Source organism: Podarcis filfolensis, assembly GCF_964270895.1.
Source record: "Podarcis filfolensis genome assembly, chromosome: 3".
Classification (NCBI taxonomy): Eukaryota; Metazoa; Chordata; class Lepidosauria; order Squamata; family Lacertidae; genus Podarcis; species Podarcis filfolensis.
In genome coordinates, this window is record NC_139606.1 from 24,656,476 (window position 1) to 24,674,190 (window position 17,715).

Here is a 17,715-nt window from a genome sequence, read left to right on the forward strand (position 1 = left end):
ATAATTCATTTCAGCGGTGAAAGAAGTTTTCTGCATGTTAAGGAATGTGCACATGGTTGTCATATCTGTTGAAATTTATAGGGCAATCCTGCATTTGGATCAGAGTTCCCATGCCTGTAAGGAATCACTGAATTAGCATGGGAATATTTAGATTAGAGATGGGCGGTGACCCTTCAGATGTTGCTGGACTGAAATTCCCATCAAGCCAAGATAGTGGGAGTTGATATCCAACAATATCTGGACAAGGGTCATAGGTTCATCATCCCTGGTTTAGATTATGTTTTATGATGGGTTTGGCTTTTTCTTTTCTTTTAAAAATATATTGTTTTCTATGTAAACTCCTCATTTTTACAATAATGCAACTTCTTAGGCAAAGGAAATTCATAATCCTTTAGCATTTGTGTGGGGAAGTGGGAGCAATGAATCCAGACTCGTTCTGTAGCAAACTTTCATAAAATGGGGTCATGAAAATGTTTGCTAAATCACCTCTCTTTAGTGCATTTGCCCATGTCTGCTCATGGCCGTTGTCCCCCTGATCGATTGTCGATCTTCAGTGCCTTAGAGCAGGCACCCCCAAACTCGGCCTTCCAGATGTTTGGGAACTACAGTTCCCATCATCCCTGACCACTGGTCCTGTTAGCTAGGGATGATGGGAGTTGTAGTCCCAAAACAGCTAGAGGGCTGAGTTTGGGGATGCCTGCCTTAGAGACTTGTCCTGGCCAGTGCTCTCCCACATTGAGATGCCTCCTCCATCACTGAAAGGGCAGTATAATGGAAAGCATCCACAGTTGGATGCACATCCCAATATATGTATGTATGTATGTATGTATGTATGTATGTATGTATTTCAATAGCATTTATAAACCACTTAAAATGTATGCTGTATACAAGATTGTAATATAAAAGACAGAGATTCAACATTAAAAAACACACCAGTATTATAAAAAGAGGAATCCAGTAATAACAGGGTCCAAACTTATTGGTCCAGGAAAGCCTGCACAAAAATATTTATTTTTTATTTTTATATTTTAAATCTTTATCGCAGTCCAAAGACCCGTAGAACAATTTCAGAACAAAATACAGTTAAGAAAGCCAACCACAAAAGAGAGAGGAACCGAGGCGGACATTTTGTTTTGTCTCAAGCATGATGATCCTTGATTCTTTTAACTTCCAAGAGAAACTTTGCCACAGCCAGTGTAATATCATTAGACCTGTCATCCAAAAGATATTTAATATGGGAGGCTTCAGATTTTCTGGGCAGATTTGCCAGTAGGGGTTTGATCAGTTGGTCCCTTGCTTGCTCATACTGCCCACAATGCAGTAAGATATGCTTCATGCAATCGACGTCCTGAGAACATAAACAAAGCCTGTTCTGATAAGGGATGCCTCTCAGCCTACCATTTAGCACTTCCGATGGAAATACATTTAGTCTGGCTTTGGTAAATAAACGCCAATAGGTTGGTACAGAAAATATGTCTTTAGAATGCCTCTCAAGCAATGGATGGATGGTGCTTCTCATATGGCAGAGGAAAGGTCATTTCACAGTGCAGGAGCAATAGCAAAAAAATGCCCTTTTTGGGTATTACCACCTTGTAATATATTGCTGCATGTCATATCATACACTAATTTTTCCCAGATGTTCTAAATGATTTTATAGGTTTATACAGGGGCAGGCAGGCATCTTCCAGGCAGCCTTGTCCTGAGTTGTTCAGGACTTTATATGTTGGTAACAAGACCTTCAGCATGGCTCAGTAGCTGGATTCTATCAAAAGTAATGCAGTGCAGAGGAGAGAATCCTCTTATTTGATTGTTTGTTGCTGTATTTTTCGCTCTATAAGACGCACTTCCCCCCTCCCAAAATTAAGGGGAAATGTGTGTGCGTCTTATGGAGTGAATGCAGGCTCCTTGGCTTCAACGATAGCAACGCGAAGCCTCCGAAGCGCAGAGGGAGCACTCTCCGCGCTCTGGAGGCTTTGCGTTGCTTTCGCTGAAGCCTGGAGAGAGAGAGGGGTCAGTGCACACTGACCCCTCTCACTCTCCAGGCTTCAGGGATAGCTGCCTGAAGCCTCTGGAGTGCAGCGGGAGCTTCCGCTGTGCTCCAGAGGCTTCGGGTTGCCTCCACTGAAGCCTGGAGAGCGAGAGGGGTTGGTGTGCTCTGACCCCTCTTGCTCTCCTGGCTTCGCTTCACTGGAGAGGTGCTGCACAGCTTTCCCTCTCTGCGCAGCACCCCTTCAGCTGAAGGGGCGCTGAGCAGCTGAAGGGGCACTGAGCAGAGAGGGGGCGATTTTTTTTCTTGTTCTCCCCCTCTAAAACAAGGTGCGTCCTATGGTCGGGTGTGTCCTATAGAGCGAAAAATACGGTACTTATTTTTTAAATGGCTTTTCTTCAGCAACGTGCTGGGATTATTCAGCACACTTTAGTCATTTGGACAACTTCCTAATCAATATGTTTTAAATGTGTCTTTATGTTTATTGCTATAGCTGTACTGTTAAGGGAACTGTATTCATTTTCACCCAAATGGTGGGAACTTGAGCGTAATCTATCCAAAGTCAAGCACAATGTGTTTCATTCATTTTGAATTAAGCATATGCTTAAGGCTGCATATCCAGCCACATTTACCCAGAGTAAGCCCCATCAAAGCAGTGTGACTTACTTCCAAGTAAATCTGTATAGGAGCCTTGTGTTGCATGTCTCCCAAATCAATGAGACTTAAAATTGCTTAATGTTGCCTGGATACTAAACAGGTTTCTTTGTAAAATGTGAGCTACAGGTAAGGAAACACATATTCTGTCTATGGAGAGTCATGCAGGAATCTAGTCTGAAACTTTAAAAAAAAAATCACTGGGAAGTTAGGTAAAATATTCTTGTGGAAGGTTAAGTATTGCAATGTTTAAATAGATGCTTTTACTAATGAATGCAATTGAGCAAGCTACCATTGCACCATAAAAAGAGAAGATGGAAATATACTGTTAATACTAAGACGTTGAAGGGCTTCATTTATAAACTTTTAACTGCTGCATCTTGTTTAAATGGGAGGTTGTTCCGTATTTCTAATATAATATGTCCAAGGCTGTGCTAAAGTTAGAAGCTTTATATTGAGTCTATTAGTACTAAGTTTCATCTTTCAAGGTCTCTCAGGGCAACTAAAATAATGGCAAAAAAATGGAAGACATACAGCACTAATGAAGTCTGCTTTATAACCCCAGAGCTATGGGCCTGCACCATTTTGACAAAAAGTAATTACTTTCTTTATTTTACCCAAGGGCTAGCATTCTAGCTGAACAAAAATATGACAGAATATGTGTTGAGTTAACTGTGCAGAATAGGCGGAAAAGCTATTACTACTAAACATCCATATAAACTCAAACTGAGATTAATTACTTCATTATATGCTATCACGAAGAATTAAAAGACCTATCCACTTTTGATTTTGCCTTGAAAATGCTGCTTTTAATAAGAAAGGTCATGGGTTGGTATACGCACTCATTCCCCCCCCCCCATTCCCACACACCCATGCTCATTGGATTATTCATCCTAATCTTTCTTTGATCAATTCTAAAATGGAGCATGTCAAGAGAGTTTCTTTTTGTAACGTGTCCTTTTCAAAAGTGCAAGTTAGCATCATGAGGATATTGGATGGAACTCACAGAAGGACACTGCTTTTGCTGCAATGCTCCTGAGCCTTTGAGTGTCTTTCCTCCTTTCTTTTCTTCAATGAACAGCCCAGTGAGAGCCAGTGTGGTGTAGTGGTTAAGAGCGGTGGACTCGTAATCTGGTGAACCGGGTTCGCTTCCCCGCTCCTCCACATGCAGCTGCTGGGTGACCTTGGGCCAGTCACACTTCTTTGAAGTCTTTCAGCCTCACTCACCTCACAGAGTGTTTGTTGTGGGGGAGGAAGGGAAAAGAGAATGTTATGCGCTTTGAGACTCCTTCAGGTAATTATAAAGCGGGATATCTAATCCAAACTCCTCCTCCTCCTCTTGATTATCTAGGAGAGTTTCAAAGTGGTTCTGTATGCAATGCAAAAAAGTTGCTCTTTGGGAAGGATAGGAAAAGTTGTGCAATATAAGTTTGCGTACCTACAGTGCACTTTTGAATCTGAATAAATCAAATGTTTCCTTAAGATAGTTTGATGACCTGTTTTGCAGAGTACTAAAAAAACTCTGAAGAGCATCATAATTGTCACTCTGACACTACAACAGGTTTAAGTCTTCTGGGGGGGGGGTGAGGTGGGATTCATTCAGTAGGTATTTTAAACATATGTTACCATACCCTCCAGCATTTCTCCAGTGAAAATAGGGACATCCAAAGGAAAAGTGGGACATTTTAGGATCAAATCAGAAACCAGACAGTTTCTCTAAATTAGGGACATCCCTGGAAAATAGGGACACTTGGAGGGTCTGTGATACTGGGTTATATGGAGTCAACTAGAGTCATAGTTTAAAATACAGTGGTACTTCAGGTTAAGTACTTAATTCGTTCTGGAGGTCCATTCTTAACCTGAAACTGTTCTTAACCTGAAGCACCACTTTAGCTAATGGGGCCTCCTGCTGCCGCCGGAGCCCGATTTCTGTTCTTATCCTGAAGCAAAGTTCTTAACCTGAAGCACTATTTCTGGGTTAGTGGAGTGTGTAACCTGAAGCGTATGTAACCTGAAGCATATGTACCCCAGGTTCCACCGTATTAAGAGTCCCTGACACAATAATTTCAATCTGATTGCTATAAAATTGCAATAAACCAACCCAGACTCTGTGTTCATCATCTAAGGCCCTTCTTCATGTGCCTCCTACATGTGAGGTCTGGAGAATGGGCCTTTTCTGCAGTGGCTCCCCATTTGTGGAATGCTCTCCCCAGGGAGGGTCATCTGGTGCCTTCATTGTATATTTTTTAGGCGGCAGGCAAAAACATTTGTCTTCAACCAGGCCTTTGGCTGATTAATATTCTAAGCCAGTGTGGTGTAGTGGTTAAGAGTGGTAGACTCATAATCTGGGGAACTGGGTTCGCATCTCCGCTCCTCCACATGCAGCTGCTGGGTGACTTTGGGCTAGTCACACTTCTCTGAAGTCTCTCAGCCTCACTCACCTCACAGAGTGTTTGTTGTGGGGGAGGAAGGGAAAGGAGAATGTTAGCCACTTTGAGACTCCTTTGGGTAGTGATAAAGTGGGATATCAAACTCTTCTTCTTCTTCTTCTTCTTCTTCTTCTTCTTCTTCTTCTTCTTCTTCTTCTTCTTCTTCTTCTTCTTCTTCTCCTCCTCCTCCTCCTCCTCCTCCTCCTCCTCCTCCTCCTCCTCCTCCTCCTTCTTCTTCCTTTTAAATGTGTTTGTGGAAGGGGAGAGGGGCTGTTATTATTTGGTTGTTTTTGTTTTAACTATTTATTTGTGCTTTTACCGTGTACTTCTCTGAGATCTTGTGATGAAAATATATAAATCTAATAAATGAAATAGGAAATGAAATGCTCAAATGAAATGCTAGGGGCTCAGATCCAGTGTAGGAAACTGCCTTTATCAGGTCAATATATATGTCTTTGTAGCCCAAAGCTGTTGAACTTTTTTTTTTAAAGGAAAAACTCAAAAAAAAATTCGGCCCCAAATCGCCTCCATTGCCATACGTCCACATCTCTTGTTCCCTAATTCTAACAGGACTTGCCTGTCATCAACTGAAGAAAACACCTTCTACATGTGAAGCATTTTCTCTGCCACCCAACTATACTGCCTTTCCCTTCTGAAAAGCAGGGAATTGTATCCAATGTAGCATAAAGTTAAAGGCACTTAGCAGTATAATTGTTCTGCCGGCCAGTATCCTTGTTTTGTGTCAGCAGAGTGTTGTTGCACAAGAGAATGAGCAAGCAGGTTGCTAGGAGCTTTGTTACACAATAGATTGTGCCATTTCTTGCGCAACTGGTCTCAGCTAGTGCGACTATTGTGTTGCATTCCTCTATCGCTCAACATTAAAACTCAGGTGCCTGCAAGCACAAGAGTCCTAGTACTGGCAGACAGAGAATGTTGTATTCAACCCAGTGTGTGTAGCACCACAAGGCCATGAAAGTCTGGTACACTGTGGTACCAGCAGGCTCTGTGCCACATAAGAAGCTGCCTTTAAAATGGAGAGGAGTTCTAACAATAATTTGCAATATGGTATCTGGGGTGGAGGTGGGGTCTGCTGTTCAAAGGAGAAAAGAAATCCCACAAGCGATGCTCAAATGGTGTTGGGATCCCAGCTGCTGTTTTTATATCCAGGATGGGAAAGCGTGTTCTCCTTCGTGGAGAGCACGTGTCGCGGTGGGGTCTGACAGGCCACCCCCTCAGTTGCTGGGTGGGATTGTTTAGATGGCCATTGGTAGTGATTGGGCTGTTTGGGTTACTGGGCTAATTTTGATGTTGCCAATTTGTGGGATGGACCAAAGGTTTTATATGCAGGGCATGCAGCATTGAGTGTTCTCTTTTGCTGCGTGCACCTGCCCACCCTCCCTAATTTAGGGCTCTTGCGTTTGACCTTGCTATGCCTGTCATGGGGTCATCTGCCAATGGGACAGGGGCCTGGTAGGAATTTTGTCCATTTGGCTGATTGGCTGGTGACATTCTTCCTGGAGGAAGAACTGTGAGGGGAGAGACTCCATCAGGCAAGGCCTCCTTCCACCTGCCTTGCCCTACCCTCCAGTCTCTGCTTCTCATTTTGTACTGTATTATGTTGTGCACTGTGGTTTGCTGTTGTTTTATTGATTGGAGTTTAGAAATTACTTGTTGTAACTGTTGAGTAGATTTCTGTTTAATTTTGAAATGCTGATATTTAATATTATTCTATATTGTTTTAATGAATGTTGAACGTTATTTTATTTGCATATTGTATATTGTATTATGCATATTGTCTTATTTAGATGATGTTAGCCGCTCTGAGCCTGGCTTTGGCTGGGGAGAGCAGGATACAAATAAATTTTATTATTATTATTATTATTATTATTATTATTATTATTATTTGGTTTTTGCCTACTGTGTAGCAAATCGTCACAACTTGTAAGGTTGTGGTTAGGCATTGGTTAATTTTTGGTGGTGGTTGGTGGTGGTTGGCACCATGTGGTTGGCAGTGCCTGCCCCTCCAATGCTGCTGCAGCAAGGGAATTCCATTAAAGGAATCCAGGAGCTCTCCATGCTTTCATACGAATCCCTGGCATGGGGCTTGGGCCGTGCAAGCCCCTGGGAGCATGCAGGGAGAGGTGAGGGTCTGGGGCTCAGCTCCATTTTGCCCCCAATATTGTTTTCCCTTACTGGCCTCTGCTGGAATCCAGAAGTCAGTTCTGTCCCTGGACGGAGACAGATAGTCGGAACCAATGCCTAAGCAACCACTCACATTTATGTATTTTAAGAAAAGTTGTGGCCAGAATTATGCCAAAAACCTTAAACAAAAATTCTGTGCGAATTGTGATTTATTTAGGGGGTGGCTTGGGGACCTCAACACACAAATATGGAAGCATCCTTCCAGACCCTGACAGATATACAGAGTCTGACCAAGAGGCTGATCCAGAAAGCCATGGTGGCATTGGGATGGACAAACAGCATTCTGGTGGAAGCGCATCAGCGGTAGGAACAGCGCCAAGAAGAAAGAAGATCCAACTCAGCAAAGAGGACTCATTTGCAACATTAGTTACAGGCCTTTCACTTGCAGAAGATGAAGCACTAGTATTACATCTGCTCAACAACCAGAGCTAATCCCCGCCCCCAACTTCCCACTCTTATTTCAAAGCTATTTTTGTCTTTGTATCAGAAAGTCACCCGGCCAATTTGGTTGCCAATAAATATTGCTGCAAACATTTCTGAGACCACGGTCTTTCCAACGAGTGGTTCTTGTCCAGGTTTGTTAATTGTCTTACTTTAAATGTTGTGAGGATCCTATGCCCTTTAAAAATGTGTGTTTTTGGGGTGGGGGTTAATGGGTTGTTGTTTTTATTTTGATTATGTATTTTGTGGTTTTATATTTTGATTTTATTCTGTGAACCGCCCTGAGACCTCCGGGTATGGGGCGGTATATAAATTCAATCAATCAATCAATCAATCAATCAATGGGTTCCCCAGACAATACTAAAATGCAACTCTCATCATTGCTGACCATTGGCCCTGCTGGTTGTGGCCACAGGTTCCACACCCGTTTAGACACTGATCATGCAAAATAAATGGAGGGAATGCCAGGATATCAAGAGGCAACCAGTAAATATGTAACACTTATTGAGGAAAATATGAAGACAGAAGATAGGGGAAAGTTAGTTTGAACTCGGAAAGTTATAGAGTGCATCTCACTTCGGCGGATAAACCTTGACTAAAGCAGTAATTACTTCAGGGAAAGTTGATCAGTGGTAGGAGGCTTTTTCTTTTTTTCTTTTTTTGGTTACTGTACCTAGAAGTGCATGTGCATATATTTATATAATATTTGCATAATTTTGATTAGCATCTGTAAGGGTCAGTTCTTCTCCCTAACAGCAAAATAAGCAAGATATACCAAAGGGAGCAAAAACGTGGCCTTACAGTGCAATATAACTAGCGGAGCAAAGTGAACACAATAATGAGGTGGTTAAAGCGAAGGTCTCCGAGGTGCATCCTTATTCATTTAAATTGAATTTTTTAATGTACAGGGTTTAGATACAGAACAACTGACGTGCCACTTTTTAGAATATTAGGCAGAGTAATTTCACTCCTAAATTTCTGAACCATCTATAAATTTATCTCTGGAGATGTAACTAGTATACAGAACACATCAAATCCTATCTGCTGTAAGAAAATTTATACCAACAATGCTCCACTTTTTATTACCTAAGCAATAAAAGGGTACATCATCACTTTGACCATTCTAATTACCTGGAGTCCTTACCCAGATTATTTCTTTAGCCTCAGGGAAGAAGCTATATGATGTGTTATAAAAGTAATATTGATTAGCCTGGGCATAAAAGTAGAATTAGATCTCGGTGTAGGTTTTCCCATTTAAAAAAAATGCTGGGATAGAAGGCAGGCAAGATTTGGACCAAGGTGCTTTAATATCCCTACAGTGAACAGTAAACTCTTTTAACTACATTGCACTAAAACTTGCAATATGCATTTGATCCTCTTGTACACAGTTATACTCTACAGCTACTTTATAGCATTCTCTGGTTTTCAATTAAAACTAGTGTTCTGTGATTATTTTCATTATGTCTTTTTGTGTAAAGTGTAGCTTAAGTGATTTGCTTGAATCTGATCTCCTTTTGAAGCCCACACATCTAGCACTGGCCATTTGGGGGTTGACCTACATGAGATTTAGAAAAGGGAGCATCACATCTTTAGCCAAGGGCTTGGGTTTAAGGAGGTTGCCTCCATTCCTCAGTCTAGAAAGAAAGGTCATGAGAGCATATACTTCCAAATCCTACTGCTAATTTATCAGAAGGCATAGTGTGTGTGTGTGTGTGTGTGTGTGTGTGTGTGTTTAATAAAACTTATATACTACTTGGTGGTTAAGAAACCCCCACTTCTAAGTGATTTGCAAAAATATTTGTGCTTTGTGTACACAAACACACAAATGCACATGTACAGAAAATCTTAGAAGAATATCGCTTCCTGTGTGTACAAGAAAGCAGAAGATTATGCTTCCTGTGCTATATGCATCCATAATCTAAAAGCAAAGGTGGGGCAGAGATCCTTTGGTAAATTTTGCTTAGCTCTGGCAAGACTTTACCAACTTTACCATGCCCTTGGTCAGCTAAGGACTCTTTGTCCGCATGCCCATTGGCTTACCTAATCCTGATTTTCATGTGAATCTACCTAATTTGCACTTTCCAAGTCAACACACAGATTGAAATTTGCACTGAATTTTGCAATGTAGTCTATTCAAAAGATGCATTTGGCAAAATTGCATGAAAACTTTAGTATATTTGGAGGGGGGAATCAGCATGAATTTCCATGCCGCCTTTTTAGGGGGGGAAAAGCATACTGGTGAGGAATTGGTGAAAACTAACACGGGTTGGGGGAAACGGGGAATGTGAGAAATCAGACTGGGCAGATCCATTCACCCTTAACACAAAGGTTGGGAGTATTATGACAGTCAGGCAAATTTAATCCCAGTGAGACCTCTCTGGGATTCAGAGGTGCAAGAGCAGACACCCACCTGTGAGTTCCAATGGCTAAATAGGCTTCCAGTAAGGCTGCTTCTGAATCACACTGGACTCTCAGAATCTAAGGATGGATGGATAGATGAATGTATTGATGCTGGATCAGGGTTTGAGAAGGTGGGTTAGGCTAAGGCGAAAAGTGGCAGAGAAGCCAGGAAAGGAATGTGTCGTCGAGCTGCTTCAGGGTATTCAGCTTTTATGGCATTTTTTCTCCCATCTACACCTTGCACTATCCTGAAATGGCTAAAGAAGCTTTCACAATGCTCCATTTTCCAACTCCCAAGCTGAGAAACATCTGTCCATTTAGCAACTTTAGTTCCATGAATTTCAGTGGAGTCTAGATATGCTCGCAGTGCCATTTTTTCTTCTTCTAAATGTTGAAGCTTAAATACAATTTTTTTTATTTTAATTAGCAAAAATATGAAAAGATTAGTTTGGATTATAGATGAACAATCTTGAAATAGACTAGGTTTCAAGATCTAGTAGGATAATTCTCACGAACAGCCACTGGGTTCCACTTGCAGGTTTGCCAAAGTTCAGAAGGATCTCCACCATCTCTCGCTCTTTGGTCTCTGTGTTTCTGTGCTCCCTGCCCTTACCCATGCTTTTCTCTTCTACTTCTTGCAACTAGGTAGGTGAGAGAAAGGGAGAGGAACTTGCAGATAACAGAGCTGGCAAAAATAAAAGATAATAGGGTTAGCTTGGACTTGTCTGGGAATCGTTCACAGGTTTGAACTGGGGTTCTGGAAGGTGTTGTTGTGTTCTATGAACACACATACGCTTCTAAGGGTAAAGGGGACCCCTGACCATTACGTCCAGTCATGACCGACTCTGGGGTTGCGGTGCTCATCTCGCTTTTTTGGCCGAGGGAGCCGGCGTACAGCTTCCGGGTCATGTGGCCAGCTTGACTAAGCCGCTTCTGGCGAATCAGAAAGTGCACCGAAACGCCGTTTACCTTCCCACCGGAGTGGTACCTATTTATCTACTTGCACTTTGTGCTTTCGAACTGCTAGGTGGGCAGGAGCAGGGATCAAGCAACAGGAGCTCACCCCATTGTGGGGATTCAAACCGCCGACCTTCTGATCGGCAAGTCCTAGTCTCTGTGGCATAACCCACAGCGCCACCTGCGTTCCTCTACTTCTAAAGCGTGCTAAAATCACTAGTTGGATTCTACCAGAAATGTAACCATATTGTGCAACAATATAAACTTTGGCTGCAACTCTAAATTGGTGATGGCTACCATCTAGCACCTGTTAAAGTCAATGGGAATATCCCCATTTTTTTTTTTTAATGGATCTGGTTTGGACCCATAGATTTTAATTGAAGAATCCGATCTTAATCTAAAACTGTGCTCTTTGGCTATACACTTAAATTAAACAGGGAGCTGAATTACTCTTTCGTTCTATAGCTGTGAGACGAAGGAAGCATTGCTTTTATGAGATGCTTTACCTTATTTCATTTTCGTTGTGTGGAGACTACTCCATTGAGAAATAAACTTAATAAAAGCCGCTGTAGTATACATATAGAGAGCTCTCTCTTCTGTGCCCGTTTATATTCAAATGTTTTCCCTTCACATAAAATGTATCACTTGCCTTCATTTCAAAAGTACTTGATAAGCCTTGCATTTTGATAATGCATGCTCATTTCATTTCATTAGTTCTAAAGACTGCGCAGTTCCAGTCTTTCAGCCCAGGTGTACCTGCAGTTGGCAACTCATAAAAATCATTGGTCTGAGCCATGTAAGTACAGTCATTACTTGTAGATTACTTGTGGGAATAATGTTACACATAAAGATTGATTAATATTGCCATTTTGCATTCAGGAGATATCCATGCCCAAATTTCTTCAGAAGTCATGTAGAGCGTGTTCATATTGGGTAGTCTATTAAAACAGGGTCATTGAGATGCATTTATTTATTTTTAAATGGCTGGCCTTTTGCTTTTTTTAACCAACATTTATTTGTGAAAATGAAGGTTTCTCAAAAGTAACTAAACAACGCACTATAAAGTCAATAAGAGGAAGACCCTGTTTCTACAAGACTGCGCCAGCATAGTGGTGGTTCCCCTCCCTTACCATAAGCTTTGGTTTAGTTATTGTTTCTGCAGTTATTGCTCATTGGCTCAAAAAAACCTGGTACATTCATGGAGGATGGCTCCACTCAGTGTCTGATACCTAAATGCAATCCCTATACATACGCTTCAGGTTTCAGCTACACTCTGGGCAGCTTCCAACATATACAGTGGTACCTCGGGTTACAGACACTTCAGGTTACAGATGCTTCAGGTTACAGACTCCGCTAACCCAGAAATAGTACCTCAGGTTAAGAACTTTGCTTCAGGATGAGAACAGAAATCATGCTCCGGCGGCACAGCGGCAGCAGGAGGCCCCATTAGCTAAAGTGGTGCTTCAGGTTAAGAACAGTTTCAGGTTAAGTATGGACCTCCAGAACGAATTAAGTACTTAACCTGAGGTACCACTGTAATCAGTGTCTCCCTGATTATAAGAGACCAGGGAGAAAGTAACAGGGGATGTCTTGCCTTCAAACATCCTGACTGGCTGATGCTGGAGATTGATGGATGTTTGTCTTGAGCCAGTAGGGCAATTCTTATATTCTTATGCTGAAGGACAGTTGCCTGAAATATCATAAACATCTATGTTGGCAAGGGGAGAGAGCTACTGGGGTGGGATAAAGGCACAGGAACTAGCGACACCACTGCTAGGAAGCTAGTGTTGGCTCCAGCTCAGGTGAGATGCTTCTGGCTAGCCAGCTGCCTTTGGTGAAGGACTTCATCCCATTCCAAGTGCTTAAGTAAGACTGAACTGCCAGTGTAGTCAGCTTTTGTACATGGAATCGAGGAGGTGCCATCTTTGCCTCAGGCAGCAAAATGTTTTGGTCCAGCCCTGAAGCCAGACAAGGAGAGGTAAGTGAAGAAGGAATTGGCACTGTGCTGGATAATTGGATCATTTAGTGTTTAGCTTAAATAGAATGGAGTGTCGCCCTGAAGCCTTTACCAAAGAAACTGCTTTGTGCTATCAGAGGCAATCTTTTTGAGAACAACAATTTTGTCTGTTACATTCTGACAGCTTCTTGTTTTCAAGAAGATCATGTCATAAAACCAGCTCACAGGAAAGCATTATAGGTTTGCGATTTACAGCAAAAAGTGCATCCATATACAGAATCAAAGGTAAATGGTGGGTGGCTGTTAAATAAAAATGGACTGATAGGCAGCCTAATTATTTGGGTCATCACATCAGCCGACAGTTGAACGGGTTGCCCAAAATATCCCCTGTAGTGGTGGAACATTCTGGCTTTTGTTGTCAAAGGGAATTCCAGCCAAGATATGGTATCAGTATTCTGCTACTATACTGGAAATAGCCACCATTACCCAACCATTTTATTGCATCAACACACAGAGCTTATTAGACTCAACCTTGCATGACATCTTCTTAGGGTTATGGCAACTGTAATTCAACACAAAGCCAAGATTGGAAACCCTTTCATTCTGGATTGAACCTGAAGTACTAATCCAGGCACATTTGGGTATTTGCAATTTGTTGCACAAAGGAGGGCAACTTAATGGGGAACAGGGGCTGGCTATAGGGGGCTTCAGAATGCAACGTGAAACAGGGAGGTGAGGTGAGGATGTATCAGGGACCAAATCTTACGTTTTTAAAGTCTTAGAATTATTTTGCCCTGTGCACAGTTATATGTCAGAATTAGAAATGCTCCACATATGTTAGTGAAAAAGTGATTGCTTTTTGAAAAGATAATTTTTCAAAGTAATTATGTACAGAAGGGGTAACCTGTAACACAGAAACCAATCTAAAATATGCTTGTTTTGAAGTCCCACAGAGTTCCATACATTTGAAAATCTATTTTTATTATTTTCTCATAAATCTGAAAGAGTGTTTTATATACATTAATGGATAGAGATGACATTTGCTCTTCAGAATGCATCATTCATGTGAGGATGATCAGCTTCCTATGATGACATATGATTGCCATCCCAGCCTAGGGCACCATGACATTTTTTATAGTTACATATAACAGGGTTTAGTTTTCCCTGCTATGGTTAATTTTATACCAGATGAAAGACTGATATTTATAATAGACAGCAAGTATTTACATTTGAATTGTGGAAAGATATCATGCATAAATATAGGGTTATTTATAGAGTGTGTAGGGGGAGACAGCATTTTTATCTGTACAAAATAAATATACATACCAAATAAAGCCAGTTATCACATTCCACAGAACATTAAGAATCATGCAAAACAAGATCTACCTTTTTTAAAAAAGCTTGTACTTCTATATCCAGTTGAATTTAATGGACTTAAGCACTTAAAATTGCATTTAAAGGTTGTATAGGACTGCAGCTTTCTAGCCTTACTCAGTTAGCAGAGCCCCTGCTTCTAAATATCAGATCTCATCAGTACAGGGATAGTTCCAAAATGCTTTCCATCTCAAGTTAAGCCAATATTTCGAGCTCCAGATTAGCTGAACTTGTTTCCAAAATGAAACGGATGCATTAGGAATTACTCTAGTTCTATTTTCAACATTTTGATGTTGCAAAGAGTTCTATTTATGTAGACATTGCTGCAACCTGAAATTCCTTCACAGACACACATGCTCTCCATTAATAATCAATGTATGTACTTTTATAAAATATTACAAACATAGAATCTGGTTGCAACCATACATATTATCATACACATTGAGTTTCTTTTACGGTGTTATAAGCCGACTGGGTAGTGGTAGCCATCCAGCAGCCATGTAATTCCTCAATGCAGTGAGATGCTGGTGGTGCTGTTGTCTAAACCACTGAGCCTCTTGGGCTTGCTCATTGGAAGGTTGGCGGTTCAAATCCGTGCAATGAGATGAGCTCCCGTTGCTCTGTCCCAGCTTCTGCCAACCTAGCAGTTTGAAACCATACCAGTGCAGGTAAATAAACAGGTACCACTGCAGCAGAAAGGTAAACGGCGATTCCATGTGCTCTGGCATTCATCACAGTGTTCCGTTGTGCCAGAAGTGGTTTAGTCATGCTGGCCACATGACCCAGAAAGCTGTCTTTGGACAAATGCCTGTTCCCTCAGCCTGAACGTGAGATGAGCACCACAACCCCATAGTCGCCTTTGACAGGACTTAACCATTCAGGGTCCTTTACCTTTTCTATGCCTGCTCTTGCAATTCTCTGTTCTAAGAACACTCCCCCGCCCCTCTAAACAGTGGGAACTTCCTCCAGTGAACTACCTCATTGACCAACACTGGAAATGTGCATTCAGGCTTCATTAGACTTTCAGTCTATGTATTGTCAGCAAAAATGCTGTGGGCACAGCAAGGGAGGCATTCAGTGAAACTGATGAAGTTTCCTTGATCTAGAATTGACACTGATTTTTTGTGTAAAACAAAGCATATTTAGGACTTCTTACTCATGCAAACTACCTGAAGAATTTTGAGGGGAAGCCAAAGGATTTTGAAAAGATTAGCAAAAATTGTTGTGGTGGGTAATTATATCCCTTATCATCCCACACTTCGCTATTTCATTAATAGTGTCTTTCTAAGCACTGAGCAGGGATGCTGGTGGCACTGCAGTCTAAACCACAGAGCCTAGGGCTTGCTGATCAGAAGGTTGGCGGTTCAAATCCCTGCGACGGGGTGAGCTCCCGTTGCTCGGTCCCTGCTCCTGCCCACCTAGCAGTTTGAAAGCACGAAGTGCAAGTAGATAAATAGGTACCGCTCCAGAGGGAAGGTAAACGGCATTTCCGTGCGCTGCTCTGGTTCACCAGAAGTGGCTAAGTCATGCTGGCCACATGACCCGGAAGTTGTACACTGGCTCCCTTGGCCAGTAAAGCGAGATGAGCACCGCAACCCCAAGTCATCTGTGACTGGGCCTAACAGTCAGGGGTCCCTTTACCTTTACCTTTAAGCACTGAGCAGCAAGATTGGGATGGCTAGCTTGTAGGAAAGACCCAGTCTTAATTTTCTCCATTGTTTCTTAATGAGCCTCCCCCAAAATACAGCTTCCTTGCTTCATACCTCTTGCCTCAAAGTCACCTACATTAATTTCAGTCTAGTTTGAGACACCTAGTCCTCTGCTCCCAGTTAGCAGCAGTGACGCGACCAACCAGAGGTCAGGTGAGCTCCACCGTTCTGTTCGCTAATGCCAAAATGGCTGAGCTTAAAAAGCTGAGTAACCCACGGCAATGATTCCAGAATGACTGGAACACAGCATAGCTTTGCAACTGGAGTTAGCCTAATAAAAGGCCTAAGCTCTAAGTTTTGCGTGCAAGATGCTATATGGAATAAATGTTTTATATAGTCATTTGTCCACACTGCATTGGCAAACACTAATTGGAGACTAAAATATTCATGGGGCTGTCCAAATGGCTGCCTCTAGGTAAATTAAATATCTGTTAATTATGAAGCTGAGAGTTTGTGTATTTATCTGAAGAAAGTAGCGTGGTATGAAACAGAGTGCACACTTTTGTACATTACTACTAAAACCCTATTTCTAAAACCCCATGCATAATGCACTTTTACTGCTATGGAAGTATCTGCATAATTTACCCTTTTTTGCCAAGAGGTTGCATCAATGTTTCATCGTTATGTTGTGCAACTCTGCAATAACAATAATTGCTTGGCACATCCAACTTATTTAACTTACTTTTTTACCCCAAAATTGAATTATTTTCTGCAAGCCTATAAGTTCCTCTTTCCCTGAAATGGGTGCCTTTAACCATTTTGTTAACCCAGAATTTGCTCTCCAATTGACCCAACCACTAGGAATGTAAATACCAGGAATGAAATATTTTGTGCTTCTGGACCATTATTACAAGTTGTCAAAACTGGACTAAGTCTAAAATGTTGGCTGTTATTGCAACCAACACTACTACTTAATACCAATCTGTGGTGCAATGAAATTCACCCAAGAAAGTCTCAGGAATTAAATGTCTGACATGGTGCCCAATTTTGAGGAGGTCCAGGGAGTCTTATTAGATATTTCTCACCTTCACAACTTTATGATTTATTTAGTTTTACATATATGGCCCACCAAGGAGCTCAAGATTGTCTACATTGTCCTATTTCTCCCCATTATATGCTTTTTAACATCTATATGAAGCCACTGGGAGAGATCATCAGGGGGTTTGGACTGGGTGTCCATCAATATGCAGATGATACCCAGCTCTACCTCTCTTTCAAATCAGAACCAGTGAAGGCGGTGAAGGTCCTGTGTGAGTGCCTGGAGGCAGTTGGAGGATGGATGGCGGCTAATGGATTGAGGTTGAATCCTGACAAGACAGAAGTACTGTTTATGGGGGACAGGAGGCGGGCTGGTGTGGAGGACTCCCTGGTCCTGAATAGGGTAACTGTGCCCCTGAAGGACCAGGTGCGCAGCCTGGGAGTCATTTTGGACTCACAGCTGTCCATGGAGGCGCAGGTCAATTCTGTGTCCAGGGCAGCTGTCTACCAACTCCACCTGGTACGCAGGCTGAGACCCTACCTGCCCGCGGACTGTCTCGCCAGAGTGGTGCATGCTCTGGTTATCTCCCGCTTGGACTACTGCAATGCGCTCTACGTGGGGCTACC